The sequence below is a fragment of the Cajanus cajan genome, chromosome 7 (assembly GCF_000230855.2).
Source record: "Cajanus cajan strain Asha chromosome 7, NIPB_CcT2T_4, whole genome shotgun sequence".
Taxonomy (NCBI): Eukaryota; Viridiplantae; Streptophyta; class Magnoliopsida; order Fabales; family Fabaceae; genus Cajanus; species Cajanus cajan.
In genome coordinates this window covers 6,699,240-6,711,713 of record NC_138523.1, presented here as the reverse complement: position 1 = coordinate 6,711,713, position 12,474 = coordinate 6,699,240, and positions in this window count along the sequence as shown.

The following is a 12,474-nucleotide window of genomic DNA, read 5'->3' as shown; positions in this document are numbered from 1 at the left end:
TCTAGGCTATCAAAGCTTAGGAGAGTGATTAATGTATTTTAATCTTGAGAAGCATGTCTTCTAAGGTTTTGACTTCCCTATCCTCTTCTACTCTCCTAGCCATTGGCTTAGTGATGGGTCTCACATGAAGCTCCATGGATGGTCCTCCATCATCCCCTCCTTCTTGAGAAGGATTTGACCACAAATCTTCAAGCTCAATCATTCCATTGGTACCTTCAAGAGATGTGAGACCACAATTAGGAAAAAAAAACTACTTAAAACTTAGCTATGCAATCCTTAAGTACACAATTTGTTGAATGAAAGTACTAGGGGAAGGAGAGAGCCAAAGAGGCATCACCATAAAAAGTTATTGACCCCATGTAATTCATTCACTAAATCATCTATCTTAGGGATTGGGTGCCTTTTATTCAATGATGGCTTCTTTTAAAAAAAAAAAGGTGTTCATCCTCCATTGCCATCTTTCTTTGGCACCAAAAAGAATGAGGATGGCACAAGGGTTAAGGTTCTCTAGAACCTAGCCCTTTTTCTTCAAAGGAAAAATTCTTTTTTTCTTTTCTTTTCTTTTTGTTTTTGTTTTTGCTTTTTTCCTCATCTTTCTTAGCTTTTAATTTGAGTTGGTCCTCATTCACTTGAGAAGGTGATAGAGGACACCACACAAATTTCTTTCCCAAGTGTTGGAAACTTATTTTATTGGTGAGGCCATCATGGATTGTTTTCTTGTCAAATTGCCATGGCCTCCCAAGCAAGACATGACTAACCTCTAATGGCACTATGTCACATAAAACTTCTTCTTTATACTTGCCAATAGAGATTGGTATGCTTGCTTGTTGGTTAACTACAACACCTCTTTCCTCATTGATCCATTGCATTTTGTAAGGTTTAGGATGATGTTTTGTAGTTAAGGCTAGCTTATCAACCAATCTAGTACTACAACAATTAGAAGTAGACCCACTATCTACAATGAGAGAACAAGTGCTTTCTAAGACCTTGCATTTTGTTTGAAACAAGTTCTCTCTTTGTGATTGGTCAATTTCACTAGATTGATTGTTAAGGAGCCTTCTAACCAACAATAAGTCTCCTTCACAAGGTAAGATTTCTTCTTCAGACTCTAAAACTTCTTCTTCATCACTTGACGATGAGGAAGTAGCTTCATCACGACTACTATAGTGATCTTGGCCCTTTAAAAGCATGGTTTTCTTGGTGGGACATTGTGAAGCAATGTGCCCACGGCCAAGACACTTGAAACACTTGATGTCACTTGTTTTAGTGTCTTTGGAAGATGCCTTAAAAGATGATTTTTCTTTTTCTTCCTTGGGAGAAGGTTAGGAAGAGTGACCCTCCTTCTTAAAACTCTTGGGATAAGAGGGAGTGGAGTCTTTTCGAAAAGATTTTCTTTTAAGTTGATGCTCCACCCTTGAGCAAAGTTGAACAAGTTCATTCAAATCTCTATATGGCAAAAGTTCAACTTTGTCTCTTATCTCAAGGTTTAGACCACTTTGAAATCTAGAGATTGTGGTCCTCTCTTCCTCCCTAATCCTAGCCCTCATCATTAGCAACTCCATAGATTGCCTATATTCTTCCACACTAGAGGATCCTTGTTTCAACCTTTGAAGCTTGTCCATAAGCTCTCGATCATAGTATGGAGGAATATGCCTCCTTCTTAAGGCACTACGGAGCTCATTCCAATATTGGATTGGGGGCTCATGGTTATTCTCCTTTCTTTTTCTAAGGAGGTCCACCAATACATAGCATGCCCTTGGAAGCTAAGGGTTGCTAAAGAAACCTTCCTATCTTCAGTCACTCCATGGCAAGAGAAAAGTTGTTCAACTTTCATTTCCCAAATCCAAATAATTTTCAACATTATCCTTGCCATGAAATGGGGGAAGAGTGATGTTAGGTTCCTTATTGGAGGACTCCCTATGTCTATGTTGCCTTGGGGTCTTTGATAGTAATCATCATTATGATGACTACTATAGAAGATACCACTTGGAGGTTGGGTATGATGCCCTTCCTCCTCATGAACACTTGAGGGTATCATATGCCCCTTGCCTTTTGAGGATTGAGGAGAAGTGACTCTTGGTCTTGAACCAGTAGCCTCTCCTCCCACAACTAGCCTAGTAAGCAACCTTTTTATTTCTTCATTATTTTTCTCAAATTCTTTTTCTCTTTTTCTTAATTCCTCATCTTTTTTTATATTTTCCTCTTCTTTTTTTCTTAGGTACTCCTTTAATTGTCTAAGTTCATCCCTAACACTAGACCTAGAACTACATGAGTTATGACCATGTACACTAGAATGATCACTCATCTTTGATCAAAATGGTTTTCACAAAGTTGTTTTCAAAAAGGTTTGAACAAGGTTTTCACAAAGAATGAGTGATAAAAAGGTTTTCACAAATGGTTTTCAAGGTCCAAGATAAGTAGAAAAAGGCCTAAGTGTACAAAGTGAACTATCAAAGGGAGGTGGACTACTAGGAATCACTTAATAACCAAGCCTTATCAAGTAAAAATCACTAAGCCTTTTCAACTTTTCTCACAAAACAATTTGGCACAAAAATAAAGTGCATGTGTGCACGTTACCCCTAGTAGGCAAAAGCAAGCCTTCTAAACGAAAATTGAGACAAAAATAAAGTCCTAAGCAATTATACTACTAAAAGCTTTAAAACATGCAAAAGAAAAACACTTAAAGCATATACTAGTCAAAGTCCTAGGTGAAGGTTTTCAAATCACCTTCAACTACACGAACTAAAACCAAAATGAAGAGGTTTAAAAATGGCCAATTACAAACCAAGATAAAAGAAAGCAAAGGCCAAAATACAAAAGGCCAAAAATTCACAAGAAAGAATCAATTAGGAAAACAAAATTTTCAAGTCTTCAACTCCTCCAATTTGGCTCCCCTTCACAAGGAACAAACAAAGTTAGTCCTCTCCTTTGGTGTTTGCACTCTTTGAGATATGATATCCTTCTCCAAAGCACTTGGGACCTCACGGATTTAGTCTCCACTCAATCCCCCAAAAAATTTTGCTAAGGGTATCTTGGAGATAGTACTTCACCTACACTCAAAGACAACAAACCAACCAAGAACAAGAAGGAGGCCAAAGGAATAAAAACTGAAAAAAGCTCAATTAAAAAGCTAAACTCAAAGAGAGATTAATGAGACAAACATAAGAATTTCAAGGAAGACAAGCAAAAATTAAGACACATTAAAAAGGCGAGCACTCAAAAGAGAAAATCCTAGAATGGCACTAGAATGGAATAAGTCTTTAAAGGTTTTGCAATTGTAAACTTAAGTCCTTTTTGGTAAAGGTCCAGCCACGGTTTTGTGTCTCAAAGAGGGTCCAATAAGGTCCAAAAATTCAGTCCAAGTCCAACTCCAATGTGCAAGGGTAATTAGGTTAATGTCCACAAGTCTAGCAACAAGTCTTTTTTGTTTTTCTTTCTTTTCTTTTAGTCTTTTTTGGTCACCTGTTTTTTATTTTTATTTTTTCTGTCTAGATTTTTCTTCTATTTTCTTTTTAAATGTTGCTTGGTTTTTACACTTGAGGGTGATTAAAAATTCAGCACATATAAGGAGTAAAAAATAGAGAGATAAGTGGCAACACATAAGTGGGTATAAAAGCATTTTGTGAGTGGAGTGTGTCTTGTACTATTTTCTTTTTGGTGCAGATTTTTTTCAAAGATTCCAGCACTCACACACAAAACTTATCACTCACACATGTGCATAAAAGGACAAAAGAATAATCATGTAACATGTGCATGGAAAGGTTGCCAATCATGTATGTGTAGGAAGGAAATAACACATAGATTTCAACACAAATTTGGAGCATGCCAAGGACTAGTTAACATGCATGAATGAACTCTAAATGGTGCAACAAAATTTCGGCTACCTCATGGAAAAACAGATACATTTCATATTCTCATGGTTTCATACATCAAATGGGTGCATCATACATCAAGATATTTGTCTTTTTGAGATGAGTGAGAGAAACACAACTTTTGACAAAACTTGAAAGGTAAAAAGATCAAAAAGAGATGTAATGCATGTTCTTCATGTTCTTGAAATATTTTTCCAGCAACAAGAGTAAAAACAAAAATGGCACACAAGAACCTAAAACTCAAGAAAAACCCTAAAGCACAAAAGGAGGCTCATGAACAATGAATGAACCATAGAATAATATGATGAGACCATATGGTAAAACTTTCATGGATGACAAGAAGACACAAAGATGACGCAAATCAAGACTCAAGAAATAAAGACTCAAAGAAAATGGAAAGGAAGCTAGTTACCCTTGAAGATAACCTAAGCTCTTGATACCAAATGATGGACTCCTTCCACCAATGGGATGATCAAACATTCAATGGTGAAGAGGAGCTCCTTTGCAAGGCCAAGATGGTGACCTTAGAGGGTGGACGTTCCTTCAAGGGTGAGGCTAAGTGATGGTGGGCGTGAAAGGTGAAGTCTTGGGCGAATAGGAGAAAGGTTGGGAGGATGGTGTTTTGGGTGTTCTAGTTGGCTCTCTTCACTAAGTGGAGGTGAAGGCCATTCAAGGTACCCATAAACTCACTCTAAGGAGGAGATAAGAGAGGTAGGCCGAATTGACCTAGTGACTAAGGAGAGGATTTGAGGCAAAAATGCTCACTCAAATTCATATATTCTAAAGTATTTACATGATGCATAACCTAGGTGTCGCCACCCGCCGAAACGGACCTTGGCATTCGCGACGATGGTTGGACTCGTTTTTATAGTTTGAAAAGTGGTGTATTGTTAGAACGACTTATTCTCAAACTGAGACCTCATCGAACTAACAATTTTATTAAATGATTCACCAATCCATGTTAATCCCAAGCGGGACCCTCCATGGATTAGTGGTTTTCGCAAAAAGAAGGGTTCTTGGAGTCGCCACCAATGTTTTACTCAGAACATTGGAAAAAGGGATAAGGCAATTGATTTCATAAATCAACCTTGGCCATTACAACCAGAGTCGGGTAAGGGAGTCGGTTACGTGCGGGGAAGGTGTTAGCACCCCACAACGCCCCTTTCGGGTTCCCTATGACGGATTATTTCATAAATAATAGTGTAAAATTACTAAATTACCCCTATTTATTATAAACGGCTATGAATAAGATATCTACATGATGAATAAATTAAACATGCGATGCAACAATCAGAAAGCAGTAAAAGGAAGGATTTTGAAGAAGAAACCTTTGAAGCGTGCTTTTATATATTCAAATGTTAGGAGGCTTTTTGGCGTTCCCTCCCACTACACGCTCGCTCGCTCCTTCCCTAAAAATTAATCTTTACTATGGAAATCAGAAAGATTTCCCTTCGACTAGTTCGAATTCTCAAGCTAAATGCTCAGAACTCAAGAACTTCATCGGATCGGCTCTCGGAGAGACTTCTAGGGCAGAACACTGCTCAAAAACCCCAGAATACTCAAGAAGAGAGTCCAAGAAGTGTGGAAAAGTGTGGAATGACGTCCAAATGACGTCCTATATATAGGAGTGAGGTGCAGTACGGCCTCTGACATCAATACGGCCCGTACTGAAGTTTTGAACTACAGTACGGCCGTATTGAATTCAGTACGGCCGTACTGAAGTTTCAAAAACTTCAGTACGGCCGTATTGGTTTCAGTACGGCCGTACTGAAGTTCAAAAACTTCAGTATGGCCGTATTGGTTTCAGTACGGCCGTATTGTAGTTCAAATTGTTCAGTACGGCCGTACTGAACTTCTAGGAGGCCGTATTGAGCTTCAATTCTCCCACTTCCTTATTTTTGGCTACTCTAAGACCTCTAAACCTACAGATAGTCATCCTATGGTCTTCTAGGAGTCCTTCTGACTGACTTTCCTTCGATCTTTGAGAGTCTTCGAGTCTTATTTCCGACCCGGACAATTTTAGGGGTCTACAGCTGCCCCCCCTTTACTTAGTCAAACGGCTTTTTAGTGTACCGGTTGACAAGTAAAGGAGTTGACCCAATTGTCCGGGGAATAAGCCATCCTTCCGACTTGTAGTGTCTTCCGGTGGAAAATTGTTGAGTAGCCTCTCCAGGTTGAGTACCGCCTCTCCAGGTTGAGTACCGCCTCTCCAGGCTCTGCTTCCGTTGTTTCTGACGACGTTAGCAGTTGCACACCTCCGTTGTTTCTGACGACGTTGGTGGCTGAGTACCGCCTCTCCAGGCTTAACTTTGCTCGACGCCCGAGCCGGAAACTGCATACCTCCGTGTTTCTAACGACGGGGGTAGCGTGAGTACCGCCTCTCCAGGCTCTACCTTGGTGTTTCTAACAACCTCAGTAGCGTGAGTACCGCCTCTCCAGGCTTAGCTTCGCTCGCCGCCCGAGCTGGAAGCTGCATACCTCCGTGTTTCTGATCACTTCGGTAGCGTGAGTACCGCCTCTCCAGGCTTAGCTTCGCTCGCCGCCCGAGCTGGAAGCTGCATACCTCCGTGTTTCTGATCACTTCGGTAGCGTGAGTACCGCCTCTCCAGGCTTAGCTTCGCTCGCCGCCCGAGCTGGAAGCTGCATACCTCCGTGTTTCTGATCACTTCGGTAGCGTGAGTACCGCCTCTCCAGGCTTAGCTTCGCTTGCCGCCCGAGCTAGAAGCTGCATACCTCCGTGTTTCTGATCACTTCGGTAGCGTGAGTACCGCCTCTCCAGGCTTAGCTTCGCTCGCCGCCCGAGCTGGAAGCTGCATACCTCCGTGATTCTGGTCACTTTGGTAGCGTGAGTTTGCCCTCTCCAGGGTTAACTTCACTCGACGCCCGAGCTGGAAGTTGCATACCTCCGTGTTTCTGACGATGGTGGCAGTGTAAGTTTGCCCTCTCCAGGGTTAGCTTCGCTCGACACCCGAGCCGGAAGCTGCATACCTCCGTGTTTTTGACGACGGGGTAGTGTGAGTACCGCCTCTCCAGGCTTAGCTTCGCTCGACACCTGAGCCGGAAGCTGCATACCTCCGTGTTTTTGACGACGGGGGTAGCGTGAGTACCGCCTCTCCAGGCTTAGCTTCGCTCGACACCCGAGCCGGAAGCTGCACACCTCCGTGTTTGTGACGACGGTGGCAGTGTGAGTTTGCCCTCTCCAGGGATTTGCAATGACTTTGTCTCCACAGTCCACGATGCTGCTTCGACGGTTGTTTTTGCTTTTGATGCCGCTGAGGGCTGGATAACGCAGGGATCCGTCTGGGGGATGTGCAGTTACTCATAGGTTCTTGTGTCCCAACTTTCCATTGCGTAGTTGGTACCCATTGGGGAATTTCTGATTCCTTGGGGTGTAGACACAAAGATGCTCTTTTCTGATGTGAGCGATGCCTTATGATTGGCTGACGTCCTTTCGACGTTGGTGGAGTATCCCGGTTATCCTTATTCGGGTGACTCTTTTGATTTTCCAGTTTTTGTTGCCTCTGTGTAGGCTGTTATCCACTGAGGGATTCTGTCGTTGATTTTGATTGGCATCTTCTGTTAGGCGGATCATCTTGACGTTTAATGATTGGCTCGATGCCGAACTCCGCTTGGGGAATGATTATTGATCTTTTCGATTTTTTCTCTTTTTGAAAGAGTGCCTCTGAGTAGGCGAATGATCTTGATGTTCAGTGTTCGGCTGAGTGCCGGATTCCGCTTGGGGAATGGTTATTGATGTTTTGGATTTTCCTTTTTTGGAGGAGTGCCTCTGAGTAGGCGAATGTGAATTGAGGATTTTATGTATCCCAGAGTATTATTTAGAAAGCCTCTGCAGGCTTAGCTTCACTCTTCGCTTGAGTTGGAAAGCTATCTTCCACTGAGGAAATCTGAGTCCTTTGACTCAGATATTTCGTTTGGATGATCATTGCTTCCATTGGGGGATCTTATTGATCTTGCTTTGATAGCTCTTACTGGGGATTTGGTCCAAGAGTGTGAGCTGAGAAGTCTCTGGGGAGTATTATTTCGGCAAGCCTCTCCAGGCTCAATTATTCTGTATAATTTTTGGATTTTCTGTTCAGCCCAAGAGTGCAAGTTGAGATGTCTCTTGGGGAGTATTATTTCGGCAAGCCTCTCCAGGCTCAGTTATTCTGTATGATGAGGGAGTATTATTTCGGCAAGCCTCTCCAGGCTCAGTTATTCTGTACAATGAGGGAGTATTATTTCGGCAAGCCTCTCCAGGCTCAGTTATTCTGTACGATGGGGGAGTATTATTTCAGCAAGCCTCTCCAGGCTCAGTTATTCTGTACAATTTATTGTTTTTCTGAATTTCTGCCTTTTTTGTTGATTTCGGATTTTTCTGTATTTTTGCCTTTTTTGTTGATTTTTGGCTTTTTCTGTACGGAAATTAAAGTGCTAAAGAATTTGGATTCAAAAGTGGGAAATTTCATTTATTAAATAGAATGAAATTTGTACAATGGAAATGAAGAGAAGTGGGGCACAGCCCGATCAATCAAATACATAAAAAGCAAGAAAGATAGCCGGTCTTCACTCCTCTACCGGCGGATCCTGTGGAGGGTCTGGGAAGCGACGGTGCAGCCAGACCGACAGGCTGTCAAACTCTTGTCTAAGGGCGTCGATACTGTGCTGAGCAGTATCGAATCGAGTGTCGATGCTCTGCTGCAAGGCGTCGAAACGAGCATCGAAGTAGGCCCTGTCCTGCTGTGAGGTGCCGGCCTCTGGCTGCGGGTCCACGTCACCTGGGAGCTCGATGTTCTCGAAGAGCTCGCTGAAGGTGTCGTGTGTGGTCGCCCGTACAAATTGCCTCCCTGCCCTGGCAATGATCTTCATGTTGATCAGGGTGGCAGCATTGATGGGCTTGGGCGCCAACTCCCCTGCGTCTATGCCATCGGGGCATCCCCAAGTCTCGGCGAGTCGTGAAAGGAACGTGGAGACCATGATGTAGCCTCGCCGAGCGTCACTACCCTCTCTTGCCCCCAGATTCTTTATGTGCTCGAGGAAAAGGAATCTGGGGTTGGCCTTTTGTCCAGTGACCATGCAATAGAGAGCCAGTAGATCCTGTCGTGTCACTGACTCTGGGCTCTTTGGTCTGGCATGGATGGAGCCAGTGACCAGCTTGTGGCAGATGCGGAGCGCTGTCGGGAGCCGAGTACCCTTCACTCCGGCGTGGTAGTCCATCTGACCCGTAAGCTCTCTCCACATTTCGTTCGTGGTCAAATTATCAGGGCACTCGCAGATGGCGTCCCGATACTCCAGCTGATCGGCTCGCTGGAAGCAGCCAGCCTAGACGTTGAATTCGTCCAGCGTTAGGGAGCGGTATCCTCCCATCATCCAAAAGTCCACTGAGTAGACCGTCGCACCATAACTTTTCGTCGACTCTGTCATGCCGACGGTAGCTAGGAACTCCTTCGTTGCTGTCGGATAGATCTTAGAGTGGGGGTCAAGGAGGAACCCCCATCTTATGGCGTTGATGTAGCCAACGACCTCATCCTCTCATTCCATCGCTCGAAGGATGTTGAGATCGAGCACCCTTGACGGTTGGAATATGAACGACTCAAGGAGTTCCAGCCTTTCTTGATGTCGCGCGGTCATCTCGATTTGCGCGGGGACCCTGTGCCTCTTTCTTGACGATTCGGCCATTTCTCGGAATTTGGGAAGATCTCAGACACACTCACAAAGAAGGTATGCAAAGGAGTGAAGAATGCTGTGCAGAAATGAGAGGGGAAGGGGCCTATTTATAGAAAAAAGTACGGCCCATACTGAATTCAGTACGGCCGTACTGATCTTATTGTTGATGTACAAAAGAATGGGCCAATATGGGTCGTATTGAATTCAATACGCCCGTATTGGTGTGGACGTTTATGGCCAATACGGCCGTATTCATTTCAGTACGCCCGTATTTGAGTTGAAAATTTGTTCATAACCCTAATTTTAGTACGGGTGTACTGAACATGGTACGGGCGCATTGTTTTTCTGTTTCTGAAGTTTATATATATTTTTTTTTTTTGTTTTTTTTTTGTTTTTTTGTTTTTTGTTTTTGAATAAACAAAGAATAAGTGATCTTCCATTACACCTATCATCTGTATGCATGTATGCGGTATGATGCACCTAATTCTATTTGATTCATTTTTCAAAAGAATTAACCGATGCGTTTCTCTGTTTGGATTTTTGCCATTCCTCTAGACGGGCTGTGCGATGCCGATTTCTGTAACCGAGGAATGATGCGTGTTATATTGAGATGGGCGTCATCAACCCAGTGATCCTCCCCTTCCTTTAGAAGACGTGTCAACCCTCCTATTGACCACTATATCTCCATGTTTCCACTAGATTATCCCAAAATCGTTTGGGACAAGAGAGAAAAGAAAGGAAAGATATTTTTGTTCTGAAGTTTGTGTTTTAGAGGGGATTTATTTTTCAAAAATGGTTTTTGTAAGAATGGCTGGCCAAGGTAGGCTTATGTGTTTAGGCTTGTTTGATTAAACACTTATGAAGTTAAGAAAATCTTGTTATTGACGTTGTGATTTGACAACTTAGATAGCTTTCCTTGAACCTTTCTTTTTGAATTCGGTTCATGGTACCATCATGGATTTCTTTTGCTTTTTGATAGTCCTTATTTTTTGCCTAAAACACCCTTTTGTGGCGTCTCAGCGGACCTTTGTTTTTGTTCTTTTTTGCAACCCTAACTTTTGCCTAGGTCACCCTTTCGTGGGATTCCTAGCGGGTCTCTTGCTCTTATTTTTGCGCAGCCCCCTTTTTGGGTTTCCTGCCGAGCTTTTTTTGTTTTTATGATTTTTGTTTTTAAAGGATTTCTTTTTTATCCATGATGGTACTTGTCGAGGCCAAGGAAAGGTGCTCCAAGTTGTCACACACACTTCCACATAAAAATGATGCGGGTTTATTATTATTAAGATGATTTTAACCTCATTTATGCTTATTCAAACAGGGTTAAATAATGCGGCCTAGAAGTTTATTGTAAGCAAGAAGAGAAGCAGTAAGAAATAATAAAGAATGATTTTATTATAATCATAATGGAAACATGTGCCCTATCGAGGCTCGGGGATCGGGCTGTCCCCGAGGAGTAATCTCTAATAGTCATCAGGTCTATACATCCCTATCAGAAGGAGAAAAACACTTGACGACGACGACCGGCCTTGACGCTTGTGAACCGGCCTTCCTAAAGATCTGGCTTAAAGAACGTCGAGAAGGTCCTTTGATCTTTATTAGGGTTGTATCCTAACCCTTGTTTCCCCGGATTATCCTTGATAGTAGGTAGCTCGGGAATTCCTTGGGAATCCTTGCCAAGTCCTTGTCCCGGCAAGTATCCGTTCTTGGTGAGCATGGAGGCTACCTTCTTCATTTCTCGGGGAAACGTTTCAACATTGGCAATCTCCAATGCTTGGAAGGCGGTTTCTAGAGCTTCCTCCGCTGCATCCACGTAAGGTATGGTGGATGGCTTGCTGATGAGTATATCGTCTTCAGCTTGTACAGTCACTAGCTTGTCACCCACAATGAATTTGACTTTCTGGTGGAGCGTAGAAGGAACAGCTTTTGCATCATGAATCCAAGGTCGGCCAAGGAGACAGCTGTATGCGGGAGTAATGTCCATCACTTGAAATTCGACGTTGAAGATGGTGGGCCCAATTTGGATTGGGAGATTGACTTCTCCCACCACTTCTCTTTTAGAACCGTCGAAAGTTCGGACGATCATGTTGCTCGGGCGCATTTGGATTCCCTTGATTGCCACTTGATCGAGCGTTCTTTTTGGCATTACGTTCAAGGAAGACCCATTATCTACCAAGACTTTAGCGATGTGATACTCCTTGCACTTTACAGAGATGTGCAAGGGCTTGTTATGATTTGGTCCCCCAGCGGGGATTTCTTCATCGGTGAAAGTGAGGTGATCATTAGCCGTGATGTGACTAACAATCCCCTCAAATTTGTCTTGGGAGATAGTGTGCGACACATATGCCTCGTTCAAGACTTTCAACAGAGCTTGTCGATGCGGTTCGGAGCTTAGGATCAACGATAATAGGGTAATCTTTGCGGGCGTCCTATGAAGTTGATCCACGATGGAGTACTCGCTCTGTCAGATAAACTTTAACAGCTCATCAGTCTCCTCCTCGGATTCTTTGTTTTCCTCGGTTTTCTCTTTTTCTTTTTCTTTTCCTTTATTCTTGGGAGCTTTATCATGAAGATCTTCGGGAGTGTAGATCCTGCCACTCCTAGTCATGCCCCCAAGTCCAGCGATGTTTAGAGATATCGCTGTCGGCAGAAGAATGGATGTCGTATATCCATGGCACAGCCTTATTCGATTCGTAGGGAAAAGGTCTTGGAGCAGTGATCCTTAACGGTGTCGGACCTTCCCCTTTGTTTGTCTTGATTACCAACAACGGAGTTGACGTGTGTTCGCTTGGCGCGGTTGTTGGCTTGCATTTAATAACAAATGGCGTGCGATCCATTCTGAACATACGCATCGCTTAATCCTTTCTTTTTATTACTATTATTAATGAATTACTAGGAGGGATGTATGAAATGCAAACCTAGATCCCTCCATGATCTTTGATAA